This window comes from Ambystoma mexicanum, chromosome 2p (assembly GCF_040938575.1).
Source record: "Ambystoma mexicanum isolate Mex_15411 chromosome 2p, UKY_AmexF1_1, whole genome shotgun sequence".
Classification (NCBI taxonomy): domain Eukaryota; kingdom Metazoa; phylum Chordata; class Amphibia; order Caudata; family Ambystomatidae; genus Ambystoma; species Ambystoma mexicanum.
This window is the reverse complement of record NC_090923.1, coordinates 63,172,663-63,192,834: the sequence shown is the minus strand read 5'-3', so window position 1 is coordinate 63,192,834 and position 20,172 is coordinate 63,172,663. Positions and strand designations below refer to the sequence as shown.

The 20,172-nt window shown below is 46.6% G+C and overlaps 1 protein-coding gene across 1 annotated transcript in view; it reads right to left on the bottom strand.

Moving 5' to 3' along the window:
* Nucleotides 1-13,847, bottom strand: part of IL17RE (interleukin 17 receptor E) — a 102,430-nt gene extending 88,583 nt beyond the window's left edge. The window contains exons 1-4 of the mRNA XM_069643262.1: nucleotides 13,799-13,847; nucleotides 8,704-8,871; nucleotides 5,859-5,977; nucleotides 864-987 (exon numbers count right to left, since the gene is read on the bottom strand). The gene's annotated coding sequence lies outside the window, so the exon portion shown is untranslated. The remainder of the gene's footprint in view (nucleotides 1-863; nucleotides 988-5,858; nucleotides 5,978-8,703; nucleotides 8,872-13,798) is intronic.
* Nucleotides 13,848-20,172: the final 6,325 nt, after the last annotated feature.

Here is a 20,172-nt window from a genome sequence, read left to right as displayed (position 1 = left end):
GTGGGGACCCGGGGATTGAACCCGTGTTTCTCCGCGTCGTCGTCTTGCTTACAAGGCGAGCACGTTGCCCCTGAGCTATCCTCCAGAGTATGGCGAGTTTAAAGCCTAAATCTGTCAACAGATGAGCCATCGACCTTTCAAGAAGAACAATTAACAAAATTATTCAAATAAAAATGCCAGGAGGACAACAAAAATAAACCTGATTCCTTAAAACCATTTAAATATCAGGCACCTACACTCAGGGTAACTTATTACATTTGCGAAACATAAATCCCTACTTCGACAACCACATTCCCTCGCACCCCTCTTCTCTCATTTTGGCCATTCTATGGTCTAGTTTCTCTTTCCTATCACCTCCTCCCCAAACCTCACCTTCCTTTCCACAGACAAAGGTCTGACGACACCCTGGCATAGTCACAATATGCCACCTTCCGGACAAGGCCGGGTGCCGTAAAAACCACTACGGTGGTGATGGGTGCAGAATAAATATTAGAAAATATAACATAACAAGGCAACGGTATAGTATGCCATTCCTGCGTACAGTGAAAGCAGAAAATGGCCTTTCCTTCAGGTTATAAAGTCAGGATGCAAACCATATATTCTAAGATCAGAAAACGAAATCACTATTGTGAATGATTTTACCAAATGTCATTGTGGTCAAATATGCACATTAAATGAAGTTGCTTAATGTATGCCCGCTAAAGGAAAAACAGGGCCATGATTCCAAGAAACCAATCCTCTTGGACAAACTAAGAATTGCTTTTTGCAAACTAATACTGAGCGAGACAGTCAACAATCCATATTTTTGGACAGGTAAAATGCTAATTATCAGGGATAATAGCGATTCCTCTTCATCTTCTCACCAGAATCGTTCCATGGTATGAAGTGGTATCCAGTGACCGGGACGCTGTATTGCGGCAGGGTAGTGATGGAGGCGGACACGTTGCTTCCTGGCTCTGCCTCGAAGCAGTCATACTGCACCTGCCACTGCGCGGGGGAGCAGAAGGACAGAATCAGGGCGTTAGTACAGGCAGGCCGGTTACCTTACACAAGCATGGCACTTCAATGACATTTAGCCAATCTATCCCGCCCGCCTCTGATGGCAGCATAAGCCGCTGGCATCATTTAATGAACTCACCTTTTCTAATGCGCTTAATACCAGAGACCAGTTTCGAAGCACGGGATCAGGATTCAAACCTGTGTTGCTCTGTGTTGTCTTGCTTCCAAGATAAACGTGTTGCCCCTGACTTACCCGCCTGGCCTCATTTGTTGGACTCGTTTGGTGGAAACAAGACCCTACTCTTATTTCCACTTGGCAGCTTCAGTTCATTCAATCCAGGCTGGCCTTTCCAAATATAGGAGATATCCCAACAGACCGGTGGGCCTGAGAGTCAGTCAAATCTACCCTGCCATAGTCCTTTCTCTATTTTCAGATTGAGCACCCTGCCTTTCCCCACTATAATACAAAATTCCATTAGGCTTTGTGCATTATCTTTTAGCTCCCTGCACCCTGACGTGTCTTGTGAGCATGTGGTGCATTTTAAAACATGGAATAAATGTTAAAAAAAATAAATAATACCCTTCACTGCATTGTTTCTGGGCGTTAAGGGCCTTCTGCCTCCAGCCATTTGGTTCTTTTGCAGGATGTACATCCTCCTTCTGCCGCATGGCGATGGTTCAGTCATGATTCCATGGAACAGGAATTCATTCCTGTTTTTCTTGCACCCCGCCACCCTTCTCACATGCCCGTCATCCACCCACTGGCATCTGCACCCCGCAAGCCTCTCGGGTACCATAGTTGCCAAAATGATCCATTACAATCTGTTGGTGCTTATCCAGTCATGGTTTTTCTTTGCATTCTGAGACTTGTAGTATGAGTTTTATCATGGGAAATGTGGAACTACAAGTCCCAGAATTCAAAGGAAAAAAAACAGGACTGGATAAGCAACTACAGAATGGAATGGATCATGTGGGCAACAATGTGGTACCTTCAGCGTTGTTAACGTGCACCCGCTTCCTCACTGTTTCCTCCTCCCGCTAGTCTCCCCTTTCGCACTCCTGCGCACAAACCCTTTTCTTTTTGGCCTTAATGTTAGATTCTTCTTGGTTAGTATACTCAGGACCCCTTACACCGGTCTAGCCTTAAGGTTAGACGCTTCTTGGTTAGTATACTCAGGACCCCTTACACTGGTTTAGCCTTAATGTTAGATGCTTCTTGTTTACCATACTCAGGACCCTCTTACACCAGTCTAGCCTTAAGGTTAGACGATTCTTGGTTAGAATTCTCAGGACCCCTTACACCAGTCTAGCCTTAAGGTTAGACGCTTCTTGGTTAACAAACTCAGGACCCTCTTACACCAGTCTAGCCTTAAGGTTAGACGCTTCTTGGTTAGTATACTCAGGACCCCTTGCACCTGTCTAGCCTTAATGTTAGATGCTTCTTGGTTAGAATTCTCAGGACCCCTTAGACCAGTCTAGCCTTAAGGTTAGACGCTTCTTGGTAAGCATACTCAGGACTTTCAGCGGTGTTACCATGCACCCGCTTCCTCACTGTTTCCTCCTCCAGCTAGTCTCCCTTCCGCACTCCTGCGCACAAACCCTTTTATTTTTTACCTTAATGTTAGACGATTCTTGGTTAGTATACTCAGGACCCCTTACACCTGTCTAGCCTTAAGTTTAGATGCTTCTTGGTTAGTATACTCAGGTCCTCTTACACCAGTCCAGCTGATATGTTTGATGCTTCTTGGTTAGTATACTCAGGACCCCTTACACCGGTCTAGCCTTAATGTTAGATGATTCTTGGTCATCATACTCAGGACCCCTTACACCTGTCTAGCTTATAAGCTTGAAGCTTCTTGGTTAGTATACTCAGGGCGTGTTGCTGGCTAGTGGCATGCCACAGTTCAGTCAGACCCGCAATCTGTATGTCATCCTGGAATGTATGTATTCTGGCATGCCAGCAAACAGCTCTTTTATGATTCTTTGAATATCAGCCACACCACAAGCCAAACCAAAGGGCAACAAGCTGAAAACATTATTTTGAGCTCATGGCTGTCTAATGTTATGAAATGTTAGAGAGCATGTGCCCATCTAGCCACATGTTCGTGATCCTCACACATGCATATTGTGATGTTGGGTTTCTGAACCAGGACTACTGGAGCCAACCATTCACAACTCTAGTTGGGTTCAATGGCTTTGACTTCACGCAACTGCTCCATCTCTGCTGTTCGCTCTTCCCCCTCCCAACCAGAATAGGGCTTGCCTTGCTAATACTCAGCATGGCTCTCTTTTTAAGATGATATGTTGCCCAACGCCTTTCAAAAGAATTTAATCTTCAGAAACCATAGAGTACTCACTCTTGAGACACTTCTCGGCCTTGTGCGTCAACACTCAAAGCTCATGCATCCCTCCCAGGGCACCTTGATCCATCCAACCCACCACTACAAGCACCCATTAGAGCACAAAGACCTTGCTCACAACCATCCTCAAGTTAATCCTTAGGGTGCTCCAAGTATACCCAGAGCTTTCATTGACTTTACTATGTTCCCTGGTGGTCCATCTCCCCTCCCCACAAAACCCATTGCCACGCCCCCTCCCACGTGCAATCCAAGCTCCCAAACAAGCACACCTGCTGTTTAAGGAAATGTTCAGTAAAGTGCACTGAAATACAAGTTTCAACTTCTTCCTACACTTTTATCTCAAAACGAAACCATTCCGGAATGTGTTCCTTTGAGAATAAAAGTATAGCAACAGTAAAAAAAATAAAAGAATTTAAGTAGAGGAGCACCGCTTCCAACCGTTCCCACCCACTTCGACCACTGGGTGCATTATAAAACATGAAATAGATAATACAAAACGGCCTTCATTGTGTTGTTTCTGGGCGTTCAGGCCCTTCTCCCTCCAGCTATTGGGTGGCCGGGCCGCATTTGAGTTTTTCAAACGGGGGTGAGCACCCAGTCCCCCGTGAGCGCACACTCTCAAAGGCCTGAGAAAAACAAATCAAAAAAGTGTTGCTGCCCAAGCGTGGAAGTTCCTGACAGCGCGTGAAACAAGTCAGCAATGGCTTTGATGGGACTGCTTGGGATACTAGGGTGAAGGCTTATATATCTAATTATTCTGGTGCATTGTTCCACAGTGGACGGAATGGGAGTCGCTGTGTGCATCACAACAGGCGGATATTGCCTTGTTCGACAGAGCTCACAGTAACTGACGGAGACTTTAGAAGCCATGTGCAGTGAACACCGGAGGACAGCCTTATATCATTCCAATTCCCTGGTGTAATGGGTGAATCGTTTTATAAAGGGTGCAGTCCAATTGGCAGTTGCTGGTGGTCTGTACTGGAGACCAGGTCTGGGTTAGGCCTGTAGGTTTGCACCACACTCGCTCATGGCTGTAGAACCCTGTACCCACATGAGGGGAAGGAAGCCATGTTTGAAACCGACATTAATTTCGGTCCATATGCGAAATACCAGAGGGGCGGGCTTGGGTGTTGTGCTGGAAAGAGTTGGAGAGAAGCAGGGTAAGTGAGGAGTAGTAGGTTGGTGCTACACTGAGGGAACATCGGTGAGATCCAGTGGCCTCAAACATGTGTGGAAGGGCTCCCACAAGAAGAGTGAAAGGCATTGGACAGAGCAGACTCTTTTTGGAGAATGGGAAAAGGCAGCTCAGGAGTGATGTTGTGAAAGTTCAAGGTCCAGGTGGGATATCCACATTTTTAGGGGGAGAACCCATCCCAAACTGCAGCCCGTGGTGGCTCTGCGGGAGCGCAGGCTGAACCTGGATTCTGCTGTAGGTTTACGCACCACCATAACTTTGAATACGGCCACTCTTTCTACTTTGCCAATCCTTCCCATGTCCTCGTACCGGGGTGCCAGAGGACAGGATATGCTTAGCCTGGGTGTATGGCCTTTCTTCATGTAAACCCTAGCCACACCAGTTGTTTTGTGGACTGTAGCTTCTCCTACTGCCGATGGTTCCAGACCTGCCAGTTGTTTTGGAGGCAGTGGGCATATCCGCAAAGATACACCTACCCGGTGTTCACGTTAGTGTGTTAGTGACCAACACAACGTCTGTAAGCTCATAATGCAAATGCCGACCGCCTTCCCGCTGAAAGGCCAAGAAGCCCCATCAGATGGGAGGGAAAGTGATCAGATGTTTTCTGCCTCCGACCACTCAAACCTCAAGTCCCATTGAAAGAGATTGACATAAGACGGGGACCTGCAGATCCAAAATTTAAAAAATATCAGAGTAGTCAACAGTGAAGACCTCATTATGAGTAGCAGGTGGTATTGAAAACACTCCTTGCTAATTGTGAGTTGGGATTGCTTGGGGTATTTACGTCATGGGGTAAACTTTCAGCTCCCGCTCTGTACTGTTCTACTTCGCTGATCACTTCCACGCGGCAGGAGTGAGCCAAAGCAGACGCCCACCAGACCACCCAGGCCTCAAGACTTTATAAACCATGGGGGGCACTGCTATCTAAGTGAATGGTATAGATAACAAATTCCCCTTATCCAGTGATCGAAGTGAGCGGGAACGGTCGGGAGCGGTCTTCCACTATTTTTATTTAGGTTTACCCTTGCTCTAATTTTTACGACCATATTCCCCATTCGTGTCCCTGTGAAAGTGTAAAGTTCTAATAGAAGCCTTATTTAGTAGTCACTTAGACTATTGCACTGCCCCTCCACCCCCCTGGCCGCAGCACCTTGTTATGTATTGCACTAGGCTTCCACCTACCCTATCCCCTGTCGAGACAACACAGAACACAGTTCCATGCTTTTTTTTGGTACACTTCTACCGCTGCTTATTACCGCCAATACAACGGGTTGAGATCAAACTGAACCATCTGTGTTGCTTACAGTGTCGTGTCCCGTTCCTTGTGCATCCGTGTTGACTTGTTTCACAATTCGAAACTCCTGGAAGTGATTTGACCGGATGTTCAGAAGATGCACCTGGAACCCCTGCAGCTTCGGGAATCCTGGGGGGAAGCAAATGAGACAATAACAATCATAGTTCCTTTGGCAAGAGGGAGTGTTCTTACTCGGCCTCTCTGGGGAAACTGTGGCACTATAATCATTGCCAAAGGAGTGAAAACTACTAAACATGTGGCAGTGCCTATAATTAACCAATAATAATGTTATGTTTTTGTGAAGCACCTTATGCCAGATTCCTCCTGCTTCTAAGCGCTGTCATGTAAGTGTTATTTACCAATTTAATAATAGAAATGTATCTAGCACATCTACAACTCTTACCATGCCTAGCCAGAATAGCCAATAGTGGGGCTCGGGGAACTCATGGGTCAAAATTACTAGAAAGGCGCCCACACATGAAGAAATGTTAATTATTGAAGAGGGCTGATTGATGTTCCTTTATTATTTTTTTTTATATAAAACCGGGATTCGAACCTCTGTTGCTCTGCATGGTGTTGCTTTCAAGACCAGCGCGTTGACCCTGTGCTATCCTCCTCCAGGTATTCGATGTGGACATGAAATTCGAAGAATAAAGGAAATATATATATATATATATATATATATATAGGTAACGAATTATATTCTCTCCCTCAGGGGATCAGGCTACAGGCTCAGGGGCTCAGGCTACAGGCTCAGGGGCTCAGGCTACAGGCTCAGGGGCTCAGGCTACAGGCTGCAAGCTCTACAACAGTGTCTGTTATTTTCTGCCTTTGGTTTGGACACACTGTTTGAGCATCCTGAAACAAATGCTCTGATTTAGTAGCCGGCAAGCAAACTTAAACTTTGTGGTGGTGCTCACAGAAGACAGAGACCTTTGCAAATAATCTGAGTGCAGCCCTTTAGAAGAAGGAAGGACAGTTTGAGGGACCAAATGGTGCATATTCTCTGCAAGAGAAACCATTTAAAAAAGGCCTTAACTGTACTACTGATGGAGGAGCCAGTTTACAGTGCTCATTTTCAGGATCACTCCCAGTATGTATTGTAGTCATAAGACGAATGTTGCATTTGTCATCCTAAGTAAAGCACAATATCAAAATCTAGAAAAAAACACATTCATTATTTCCTGCCAGAGTGTTATTATTCCAAGGAGCATGGTCTGGTACCATCATATTAATCCCTTTCAAAATAAAGGCTGCCATGAGAAGGGGAAGAAGACAAATAGCACAAATGAGGGTTCATTGTGGGAACATAGGAATGACCACACAGCTTTATATCTGATAAATAGATTTGTGATAAAAAGGATTGTGTGCTTGAGTCACTAAGTGCAGAATGGAAAAAGGGTGTGGTGCGCATTTCATTGTTCTCAGCACTCGCCCCAATCTTTCTATTGATTATTTTATTATGAATGTGTTTGGGACCATTAATGGATTGAATGTGTGGATAAAAGTGCCGGGACGTCTATGGCTTCAGCACGTTACTCCATTTAGGTGTGAAGTGGAGTGTCTGTAAAGGCATTTTATATTTATTTATTTCTCCAGGACTTGGCTGGACCGCCAGTCAGTGGGGAGCCCTCTCCTTTCAGTAAATTGAATCCTCAGTTCAGTACTTCACATTCAGTGAACAATTCTTCTTTATTTAATCATAATAAATTGCACATCATAGCTCCAGGACATATAGCCGCCGCCGCCAGACCCGCCCCTCCCAAACAAAATAGTTGACGCGTTTCGCAGCAACACTTGCCGCTTGATCACAATCAACATATAGAGAGATAGTTTAGAATTTAAATTTGAATTAAATAATTTGTCTATTGCATGTTGTGGATATTTTGTATTTGATTTCATTTTTTATGGTGCTTTTGCGAAAGCGCCAAACAGAAGATCAATAAAACGGTTCAAATTCCAAGTGGGTAATACTTTTCAGACAAATCAAAGAGCAGGGTAAAAGTAAAACCAGGTATTAGGGAGAGCAGATAGAAAGGGGGTGTTCAGTTTATTTTGACAGATATACAGGGTAGAGGATCAACTGATAGATGGAGGAGGAGAGTTAACAATGCTTACGGGCAAGCAAAGGGAGGATAGCTTAGGGGCAATGTGCTCGCCTTGCAAGCAAGACAACATGGAGCAACACAGGTTCGATCTCCGGGTCAGCGCTTAGAAACCACTGGGTATTAAGCGCGTTATAAATAACCTATCATATCATATCAAGGTAAAGGAGTGTAAGTGGGACGAAGCACAGGGTGGTTTGGGAACAGAGAGAAGGAACTGGTTCTGGGAGCGCAGGACGCGGGAGGGGGAGTAGCGAGGTTAATGAAGAGATAAAGGAGAGCGAGGAGGATCAATTACATAAATATTCATTAGCAAAAGAACAACTGCAATTGAAGATGGCAAAGCTCAAAATTATTCAGCCATCCCCATATGTATGTGAGCATGTATGCATGTACACATTGGATGTTAAGGCGTGTTAAGACGTGTGGATTGCAGTGGAGCATAGTACAGGGCGAACGATTAATGATAGCGCACATAACTATGGTGGCTTATAACATGACACAGATAGTTGAGGTGAGGGGGAGAGATTGTTGTGAGGATTGAAGGGTCTACTGAGCTCTTTAGCAGACCCTTAAGGAGTCACCGCTCCAATTTCTTATGAAGTGCTGCTTGTTTGGGGCGAGTCGTCCTATGCCTGCGGGCTATGGCGCGTTAGAAATAGACAAATAAAATAAATAAATGCCCTTGTGCAGGAAAAGGCCCTTCCCACAGCTTGCTAAAGTCCAGGTCCACTCGATTTGCTGCCATACCTGAGGTGTTCAGGGCGATCTGGAGCCGGACGCACGGCCTGCACTCCGCGGAGGCCGGGCACAGGTGCACCGTGGAAAGCGAGAGCTCAGGTGGAGCCACGTGCCGTCCTGGTGGGAGCTCACGGAGTTTTGCAGGGTTCAGAAATCCATTTCCACTTAGGCCATTTCCTAAACACAAGAAGAAAAGCACAATTCTGAGATAAATCCATAGTCATGGTAGTGGCATCTGGGCAATGCCAACAGCAGCGAGAAGCTGCGCTGGTCCCTCAGTGCAATCACCTACACTTTCTATTGGCCTGCAGAGTCGAGGGGCGTGGTCTATTCGGATCAGTGAATTTAATGGAAATGTCAAATCTGGCATCTTTTCTGGTACGTGACAAGCCCTCAGCAATCTGGAGGGACGCATAGCAGGAATGATTATCATTACGGTATTTACTGAGCGCGGACCTGTCTTCGAGAAGCAACGGAGCGCTTTACAGAGGTATACAACAATACAGATACACAACGGAGCGCTTTACAGAGGTACACATCTAGGTACACAACAGCGCAGATTCATAACAGAGCGATTTACAGAGGTACACAACAGTACAGATGTATAGCAGAGCGCTTTACAGAGGTACACATCTAGGTACACAACAGTACAGATGCATAGCAGAGCACATTACAGAGGTATACAACAGTACAGATGCACAATGGAGCGCTTTACAGAGGTAACAACAGAACAGATGTACAACGGGGGTAGGATTCAGAGGAGCACAGAGGAGGGCTACAGCTGTACAGGGAAGCAAGGGAGGTGAAGGGGCGGGTGAGGTTAAGTAGTGTGGGGCCGACGTGATGGCCTAGGTGTTGAGGAGGATAGACTCCCTGGAGATGTGGGTCTCGAGTTCTTTTCTGAATTGTAGGAGTATGGGGGCGCGTCCGATGCTGACGGGGAGGATGTTCCACAGTCTTGGGGGCAGGCAGAGAAGGCTTGTTTTCTGGTCCTTTCCTTTTAATAGAAATAATTGGCAACTTCAGAAAGTGGGCAGGAAGGAGGTACAGGAGGTAAGGATCCCGTGACGCACAACATATAGTGTTGGGATAAACGATGTGCTGGTTGGTTCAGAAGTTTGCCTGGATTCAACCAGCTTGAGCAAAAGGCAGAGGGTTCTCACATGGGGGGGGGTCTTATAGATCAGAGGATTTGAGCCAGTTTATGTAGTTGGTTCTGAAGTTAAGGTAGGGTTGATCGTCTCCGATAGGATGTGGCAGGGAGTTCCATAGTTGGGCAGCTTTGACCGGGAAACTACAGCAACCAACCTTTGAGAGCTTGAATCTGGGGATAGTGAGGCAGTTACCCTTGGTAAGTCTTGTGGGTCTAGTGGATGTTCTCCTGTGGAATCTGTTTGTGAGGTAGCTGGGGACAGCGTTGTTCAGTGCTTTGTGGGTGAGGGAAGCGGTTTTGAGCTGGATGTTGTTAAAGGTTGAGAGGCAGTTATGTTGGCGCCTAATTGTAATTATGTGTGATCTTCTGTCCACACCAAGAGCCGCTCTTAAGGTGTTATTTTCAAGGGTTTGAATCCTTTGGATGATCAATTTGTTGGCTCCGATATAGAGGGCATTACAATAATCGAGCCTCAAGAGTATAAGGGCTCTGGCCAGGATGATGCAATTCTCATTGGTAAGAAAGGGTTTGCCAGTTCTAATGAGCTTACAGGTGTAGGCCATGGCAGATGCCATAGCATTCATTTGTTTGGCAAAGGAAAGGGTGGAGTTGATGTAGAAGCCAAGGGTCTTTACCTCTTTGGCCACCTTAATGAGGTTGCCATCGATCAGGAAGGAAGAGTAGTCCTGGTTTAGTTTCTTGATGTTGGCGTGGGTACCGAGGATGATGAGCACTGTTTTGTCATCATTCAGGCATAGACCATGGGTGGCCATCCATGCCTGGATGATGAGGTACACTCTATTCAGCAAGGCCAAATGCTTGCGTAATCCCCTGAAAGTGGGAGGAGAATCTGGCTATCATCTGCGTAGTTAATATAGGTGATACCAAGATGGTCCAAATCATTGAAAAGGTGCTTGGTGAATATATTGTACAATGTGGGGGAGACACAAGATCCCTGGGGCACACCACACGTGAAGGGGATGGGGTCTGCTGCTGCTGATGGGGAGAAAACTCCCATGGTTCTGTCGCTCAGCAATGACTCAATCCAAGTGATGGCAAGTTTGGAAAAGTGGGCAGCTGAATCCAGTTGGCTACATAAGATCTTTGGTCCACAAGGTCAAATGCAGCCGAGAGGTCAAGCAGTAGAAGGAGAGCAGTTTTCCCTTTATCTCTTAACTCATCGACTTGGGACTTGAGGTCGATAAGGGAAGTCTCGGTTCCATGTAATGGGCGGAATCCAGATTGTCAGTGTTCCAGATATTTTTGGATTTGGGGGTAAGCAATCTTATCGAGGATTTTTAAGCGAAAGGGCATAGCCGTGATGGGACGGTAGTTAGTAGGTATAAAGTGGGTCAAGGGTTTGCCTTTTTAGCAGCGGGAGCCCCCATGATTGTTTGAGATTGGTGGGGATAGTGCCAGATACAAATGAGGCGTTGAGGAGTTTAGAGATGAATGGGGCAAGGTCTCTTGCTGCATCCTTTATCAACTGGGCTGAGCAGAGGTCACCCTGGCATTTGGAAGGCTTGAGAGAAAGAATAACTTTTTCAGCCTCCAATATGGATGTTTTGGTAAAGTTAAATTGTGCAGGTGAGTCAGCTAAAGATTCTTTAGTGGGATGGTCCGGAGTGGTTTTGAGCTTGTGAGATAAACAGTTGATTGAGGCCTTTTTTAAGGCCAGTTTGTTTTGCAGGTTGGATACATTGTCGGCGAGTGCCCGTTGTATGTCTGAGCACCAAGTTTTATCTTTGGTGCAGATATCTGGAGTAGGTATGGGAGTCTCAAGTTCCTTAAGGATGGTGAATAATTCCTTCATACTGGAATTGGCATTAGAAATACGTTTATTGTAGGAATTGCGTTTGGCCAGGCAAATTTCCTTTTTGTATTGGGATGAAGTTTCAGTTAGTTTAGATTTGTTGATTTCTGAGGGGAGTAGTCTCCAAGAGGTTTCACAACTCCTCTTTAGTTGTCGTAGCTCTTTTAGCTGTGGGGTAAAGCACTTGTTCAGGTGGGATTTAGGCTTGCTGGGTCTAAGTTTAAGTGGGGCATATTTGTCCAAGCTGACTGGAAGCATGTGAAAGAACCCTGCATACAGGCCGACGGTCCAGCCTATGAACGTGCAGTTGCGTTGTATAGTGCGTTATAAAATATTCTTGCACGGCAGTGCAATGAGTACACGTGCGAGCAAAGCTCCATTAGCACCGGCTGGACACCGAGGTTGCAGATACAGCTCAGCTTCTCAGACTAGCAAGATCAAGCAGAGACCGGTATTGCCATAGCCAAAGGCTTGTGGACGAACACAGCTGTGGTGAAATGCAGACATGGCTCCGTGGCGCCATCTACTGGACTGTACTGAAAGTCTGTCCATCAGCATGCATGTTCTAAATCTTTACTCACCGGTTTTTCCTCCATCGGCTAACTGATCTGAAAATGATTTAAACAGCAAAATATTTTTATTTATGTAATAACTTAAGAGGCGGGCGCGTGTCAGCTGTTCTCCATAGGCACATGAGAAACTGGACTATGCTGATTGTCAGGCGCTGCACGTTTTCCCTCAAGAAGCAGAAATACTTAGGGTTTTCAAAAAGTTCTTGATTAGCATGTCCTTCCAGCGACCAAAGATGATTTTGCAATGAGTCTCCCTAGGAACCAATGATGATTTTGCAATGAGTCTCCCTAGGAACCAATGATGATTTTGCAATGAGTCTCCCTAGGAACCAATGCTGACTTTATAGTAAATCTCCTTATGGACCATAGAGATGTGTGTCTCCTTAGAGAACGGTGTAATTTTAAAGTAGCCCTCTTTAGGGACCATTGCTGATTTTAGAGTACATCTCTATGGACCAATGCTGATTTCACAGTAAGTATCTTTTTGAGCCAATGCGGTTTTTACAGCAGGGCACTTTAGGCACCAATGCTGACTTTACGGTAGGTTTCCTTAGGGATCAGTGCTGATTTTGCATTAGGTGTCTTTATGGACCAATGTTGACTTTACAGTAGGCCTCTATAGGGGCAATGCTGATTTTACAGTGGGTCTCCTTAGAGACCAAAGCTGATTTTGCAGTACATCTCTATGGACCAATGCTGATTTAATGGTAGGTTTCCTTAGGGATCAGTGCTGATTTTGCATTAGGTGTCTTTATGGACCAATGTTGACTTTACAGTAGGCCTCTATAGGGGCAATGCTGATTTTACAGTGGGTCCCCTAAGTGACCAAAACCGATTTTGCGGTAGATCTCTATGGACCAATTCTGATTTTACACACGGTCTCCACAGAGACCAATGCTGATTTTGTAGAAGGCCTCCTTACTGACCAATGCTGATTTTAGAGTAAGTCTCTATGGACGATGCTGATTTGATACTAGGCCTCCTTACTGACCAATGTTGATTTGACACTAGGTCACTTTATAGTGACATTACGAATCCCCCCGTTTCCGTTAAACAGGATCGCAATAGTGCAATGACCTGATCACACTACTGGCCAGGGTAATCTACTTGGATCGACTCTCCAGCAATACAGATGGATTGCCTGAATTATGGGTAGGCACGGTTGTTTGAAGATGGCACACCCCTGGAAGGGAGACGTACACGTCGTCGATAATCCACCCTACGAGCTTACATGGGCCTACACACATGTCCAGAGGCATGCATACATAGTGCATGTCATTCATGCACGCACACAAGCACTCTGACATGCACGCATCTCACGCAGAGGTTTGCGGGGCACTTAAACGTGGCAATGACATGTACACAGTAGGTGACAGTGGTGCAGGTTTCAGATCTATAGATATTGATCGAGTGACCAGTCCTGATGCAGGGCAGGGCGGGAGGTAACGTTACACCATATATTAAATAGCATCAGTTCACACTCCCTGACCCAATCACGGGCAGCCTCGCGCTCACAGAAATAAGGCGTGTACCAACCTGTAGTCGAATAATAAAGCAGCTACTTACTGAGTTTGCAGTCCTGTAAGACAAACAAAAGAAGAGAGCCATTATTCCTCCTGAAACTGTCTGTAGTTTCTCAACAAGCTTTAGAAAAGCGCACGCGAGGAGCACTACTTCTATTCAGTAACAGAACTCAACAGGGGCCAGAGCGGAGCGTGGGAGTAGTCCAGTGGTGGCAGTGCAGGAACGGGACTAGTGGTACTCTGGCGGCATCTAAATAGGAGGGAGTGGGATGATGGGGCGAGTGGGTTGGCGGAGGAGTGGGATGCAAGACGGAGTGGGTTGGTGGGGGAGTGGGATGGCAGGGAGAGTGGAATGTCAGAAGGAGTGTGATGGCAGGGGGGGGTGGGATGGCAGGGGGAAGTAGGATGGCAGGGGTGGTATGGTGGAGGAGTGGGATGGCAGAGGGTGCGGGTGGAGTGGGATGGTGGGAGGGGTGGGATTTCTGGGGTAGTGGGATGGTGGGGGGTGGTATGGTGGGGGGTAGTATGGTGGGGGAGTGAGAGGGCAGAGGGAGTAGGATGTCATGAGGAGTGTGATGGCAGGGGGAGTGGGATGGTGGGGGGAGTGGAATAGCGGGGGAGTGGAATGATGGGGAGAGAGGGTTGGCAGGGTAGTATGGAGAGGGAGTGGGTTGGTGGGGGTAGTGGGATTGTGGAGGGAGTGGAATGTCGTAAGGAGTAGAATGGCAGGGGGAGTGGGATGACGGGGGCTTGGGATGGCGGGGGAGTGGGATGGTGGGGGAGTGGGATGGTGGGGGAGTGGGATGGTGGTGGGCCTGGGATGGCAGGGGAGTGGCATGGTGGTGGGTGGTATGGTGGGGGAGTGGGATGGCAGAGGGAGTGGGATGTCGTCGGAAGGAGTGTGATGGCAGGGGGAGTGGGATGACGGGGGAGTGGGATGTCGGAAGGAGTGTGATGGCAGGGGGAGTGGGATGGCGGGGGGAGTGGGATGGCGGGGGGAGTGGGATGGTGGGGGGAGTGGGATGGTGGGGGGAGTGGGATGGTGGTGGGTAGTATGGTGGGGGAGTGAGATGGTAGAGGGAGTGGGATGTCAGAAGGTGTGGTATGGTGAGGGAGTGGGTTGGTGGGGGTAGTGGAATGGCAGGGGGAGTGGGATGGCGGGAGGCTTGGGATGGCAGGGGAGTGGGATGGTGGTGGGTGGTATGGTGGGGGAGTGTGATGGCAGGGGGAGTGGGATGGTGGGGGGAGTGGAATAGTGGGGGAGTGGGGGAGTGGGATTGTGGGGGGTGGTATGGTGGGGGAGTGGGATGGGAGTGGGATGTCAGAAGGAGTGTGATGGCAGGTGAGTGGGTTGGTGGGGGGAGTGGTATGGCGGGGGAAGTTGAATGAAGGGGAGAGTGGGTTGGCGGGAGAGTGGGATTACGGGGTGGCGTATGGTGGGGGATGGTGGGATGGCAGAGGGTGCAGGGTGGCGGGGGCGTATGTGTGAGTGAGCATCAGAGGAGAGGTACGGGAGGGGCAAGGCTAGACATGAATGGTTTGAATCTGGAACGATCTTGTGGCTTTTTTGGCTAGACTGCACATTGCCAAGAATAATGAAAAACGCATGGAGCTAGAGTCCATCCCGACAAATCACTAAAAACATATATTCATAAATAGAAATCTTTGATCGGACTGTTCGAGATACACACATCTATTTAGAACATGTTCTTTAGTATAATCTGTGGCTCATCAGTGACACTAAAACACACAATTAAAAACATAGCGATAAAAGAAAACATCTTAACATTAAAAACAAATACCGAAAGCTAAGAAATAAAATCTACTAAAAATGCATAAATCCCGTCCATCCAAAATTTCTAACTTTCCCCTCCGTGTATTACTGTCTGCTGTCTATTTCATTTGTTGTATTTTAGATATAGATTTGTGGGGATGACAAGGTATAGCTATCATAATCACACTAAACAGAAGACAATAGGACAAAAAATCATTTGGTTGAAACCAACCCAGACATTTGTTTTAAACAATGCTGTTTTTTCGTTACTTATGATTTCTAGGGGGAACTGTGTCACTAGATGACATCTTTACTAAGCAATGCAATGTGCACTGACACTGAAGGAGAGTTTAAACAATAGGCCCAACATGCGACAGATTTGATTGAATAATAGTTGTAGACGGAGGGCTCTTATGTGCACACATACAGTGCATAACGTTGAGCACTCCGTAAACAAATGCTTAGATTTTTCCAAGAATTCGCTTTTCATACAAAACTTGGCAGTGTCTACCTTCCAAAGGTATTTTCCATTGTGGGCCCAGAATGGACAGCAACTGCAGTTCATTTATTCGAAGTCGCAGCATAAACCATCGCACTTATAGATTGTGATATAGGTCTTTTATAACTATGTACCACATTTGTTACGTTGCTTAAACTTTTTAGGGTGGAAATATGTGCACAGTTTTTATTCCAATCAAAGAGATCGAATTTCGCTTTGAATGATAGTTCCAAATTTTGATATCCACTCATTATATTCCTGTTTGGGCACCAGTTAATAGCATGGAAAGTAGACATCGCCAGATCGTCGAACATTTTACTAATAAAACCGCCTCTTCTCCCACAGTTTGTCCCCAAAATGTTTAATAGGGGGCATACAGGTGCCATCTTGGCCTTTTTCCTTTTGACCCGTCCTCCCGACGAGATCAGTCCCAACTCCAAGTGGACAACATCCATAGGGACAGAAGGCCTTAATCTCAGCAGCTTTCTCCAAAATGTCCCTTCAAGGCAATTAAGCCATCTTAGGTTGTTATCCGCAGCGCCTCTAATCCATATAGGACAGCCGGGCAGAAACACTGTCTGTAGATGGCCCAAATCCCTTCAAGGGAATGTCCTGCCGTTTGATGGGCAAAGGTGGGAAAGAGGTGGGTCAGCTGTGCTGCTTTCTTCTTTTTATTTGCAATAATATAGGGATACGTGGGCCCTGCACTCATTTCCAGCCCGACGTAAGGGTAATGATCCACACATGACACTAATCTCATTCTGATTACCCTTTTCCCCAGATATTAATATGCTCTTGGTTTTATCTATATTAATTTCAAGGTCATTCTCCCTTGCATATTCAGCCAAGCGGTTCAACATGGATTTACAGCCACTGAGTGTATGGTCAAATATTACGAGGTTGTCCGCATATAACATGCTCATGATCCTCGTTTGACCAATCTTGGGTGGGCAGTTAGAAGCGGCCAACAACCTTGCATGGAGGTCCGTAATGTACATGTTAAATAGCGGGGCAGCCAGCACCCAACACTACTTAACTCCCCTGCTAAACTTGATCAAATAAGACAACCCCCGTCATTGTCTAGTCGAACTCGAGCTCCTGTCTCTTCGTGTAGTTTCTCAATTATATCCAGGAGCCACCAAGGACATCCCATGCCCTCCTTTTTACTCCAGAGCCTGGCTCTGTTCACAAGACAAAATGCCAACCTGAAGTCAACGAAGGTTATGTATAGATGAGGGGCATCTTTTTGTGCTGCTTCTAATATAAGCCGGTCCAGTAGTCGCATGTTATGCGTGGCTGCAGATCGTGGTCGGAAGCCCGTCTGTAAATAATACATGATGTTCTCTGACGCAGCCCAGGCCTTGGTCTCCCTTAGTGCAAAGCCTGCAAACCGCTTGCCAGTTACATCCAACATGGAGGGAAGCCTATCATTTTTAGGCCTGGTCCGGTCTCCTTTCTTGTAGACAGGCACCAGGATAGACGGCCTTCATGTGGTCGGAATGGCTTGCTCATATCAGACCCTACCAAATAAGGCTTTTTTACCCAAGGCACCCAGTCTTCAGGGTCTCTCTTAAGGACTGCATTTTCCAGTCCATTAGGACCTAGTATCCTAGATGCCTTTAGGTTATTTATTGCCGAGGTTATATTATTGCCTCAGTGGGGATACCTAGTGACCACGGTTCACGATTCTCTGAGACTCGGGCCGGTGGTGTCATTACCTTCGGATTCATTTTTTCACCCATGTAGTGCAACCATGTAGTCTCACCAATGGGGTTTAAAATCAATTTTTCTTGAGTACCCTTGGCAGCGCCCAACACTTGCCACATGGTTCTTGTGTTTCCGCTACTAAGGGCTCCTATCATGTGTTGCCATTCAGCGTTTAACATCGAGCTCCTCCAGTGCCACCCTCACCGAAGATGTGTTCTTAATTTTATTTATTTCAGCATGAAGCAGTGGTCCAGGGGCAGCAAGTCTTCTCACTGTCCTAACCTCTTTGCGCATATGGCGTTTAGAGTCACGATTAGCCGCGTCAGATGGTTTTTCTGTGCCTTTTCCCACAGTCTGTCCTCTTCTCCGGCCAACAGATGCTCCATCGGTGGTAAGGGCTTTGAACCTCTTCTCCATCTCTTCTGAGCTAGAGGCTGCGAAGGCTTGCCAATCATCTCTGCCAAGGTTAGTTACTGCTTCCATAGCACTATCTATGCTAGCCGGGTCCACTGGATTCGGTTGCCTGAATGGCTAGGTATAAAGCCAATAGTGTTGGACTTAGTGAGCGACAGCACCGGTAGCTGCACTGTCACCATTAAGGGGGTAGTGGTCACTGTGGGGATTCCAAGCTATCTCCATTGGACAGATGCATTCTAAGCTAGCATTGCTGCCGAAGAAATAGTCCAGGGTTCCCCTTTTTTGGCCACTCCTCCAGGTCCATACACCAGGCATGTCCCCAGTGACTCCCCCCCATTAATCATTACAATTTCCCATTCCCTGAGGAAATTAACCCGTAGTGTGCATTTTCACTTTGCTGCAGAAGTTTAGATGTGGGGCAGATGTTCTCAAACAGTGGGCAGTGATTCCTGTCCTTGCAATGAGCATTTAAATATCCTCCCAAGAGGATCTGATCATGATCTGGTCCCACTCCCCAGTCTACCCATACTTCATCAATACATGTGAAAATGTCATGTGTGCAAGATCCCCCTGGGGGGGTCATGAACATTTATTAGCAGTATATGTTTCATGCTTCCCTCTGCGCACCAGCTGACTTCAACCACCCTCACAGTATCATCATTGGTACTGATAAGCATCTCGGACCCCATGGCGTGTTTAACACCGATCAACAGACCCCCAAACGGTCCCTTGTTTGCCAAAGACTGATGCACAACAAAGCCCTGGATGTAAACGTTATCAGTCAGCCATGTCGCTTGACACATGATAATGTTGTGCCCTAAACCTAGGGGCAGAGAGCCGGCTTCAGAAAACAGGTGTTGGTGTCCTTTGGTGTTCCAGCTGAGAAGCCTTAGGCCTCACTTGGAGGCATGACACTGCCTTGGGAGAAAGATCTTTTGCCATTCCCAACCCTGCTCGTTTGCACTAGACACAGGTGGATACGCTGTTATCGCACTCTTGGCCTCAAACCTTGTTCGATCAGTCTTATATTTATCACAGCAGTAGTTAAGAGGCAATATAGCAGGGGCTTTGGTGTCAAACGGACAGGGCTTGATCCTCGACGTAAGTTTCATTTTCTATGTCTGTTTCTCAGAACGGCTACTATCCTTTCTCCTCCTTATCGCTCTTTGCCAGTCTCCCTCTATTCCTCGTCCTGCTCTCTGCACTCACAATCCCTCATTCTCTTACTGCCCCTCTACCCCCTTGTGCCCAGTCCCACTCCTTCACTCTTTCAGCCCCTCTCCATTGGAATGTGCTCCCACTAGCTCTTCCCTCTCTTTCTTTTTACCCTCTATTTCCAACCCGCCTTAAAGAACATTTTCTTTCCTCATCATGACTTTATTGTTTTTTCCCATACCGACTTTGGATGTACCATTTTTTATTGTACAGCGCCTTGGCATAAAGCGCTATATCTAACTACAAATAAAATACAAAAATACATATTTGCCAAGGTAGAAAACAAATGCCGTCAGGAAGCTTTTTGTAATTCTTTAAACTAAGGGGATGTAATTTAAAAAGCAAATGAAATAATGGAACCGTGAACCAAGGATAGTTCTACCTCTGGAGAGCGCACAGCCTAGGAGGAAAGACAGAGCTGGAGAATAGGTAGGGTCTACGGCATTACTGCGTAAGCTGGGAGGCCTATCTATGTTTCCATGGCATAGCAGTTTGGAACAGTAGCTTGGAGTCAGGGTAAGTAAGCGCGAGACTGGAGCGATGTTTGGAGTAGTAACAAACTGGTCTCGTGTTGCACAGGTGGGTAAACACCTCCGATCATCAGAGACACCTGTGTGCCTTCCTGGTGAGACATTCTGCCACAATTCCCCTTGACTGCAATTATGAACAGCTGTGAACGTGACTTTCAGTACTTTTCTGTGATCCATTCCCTTTCCTTTCGAACAGTGGTATTACAGTACTTGCTGGGTGGTCTTCCTGTGTACATGAAAAGATGTGCAAGACTTCAGTCCCCTTATTTGAGAAT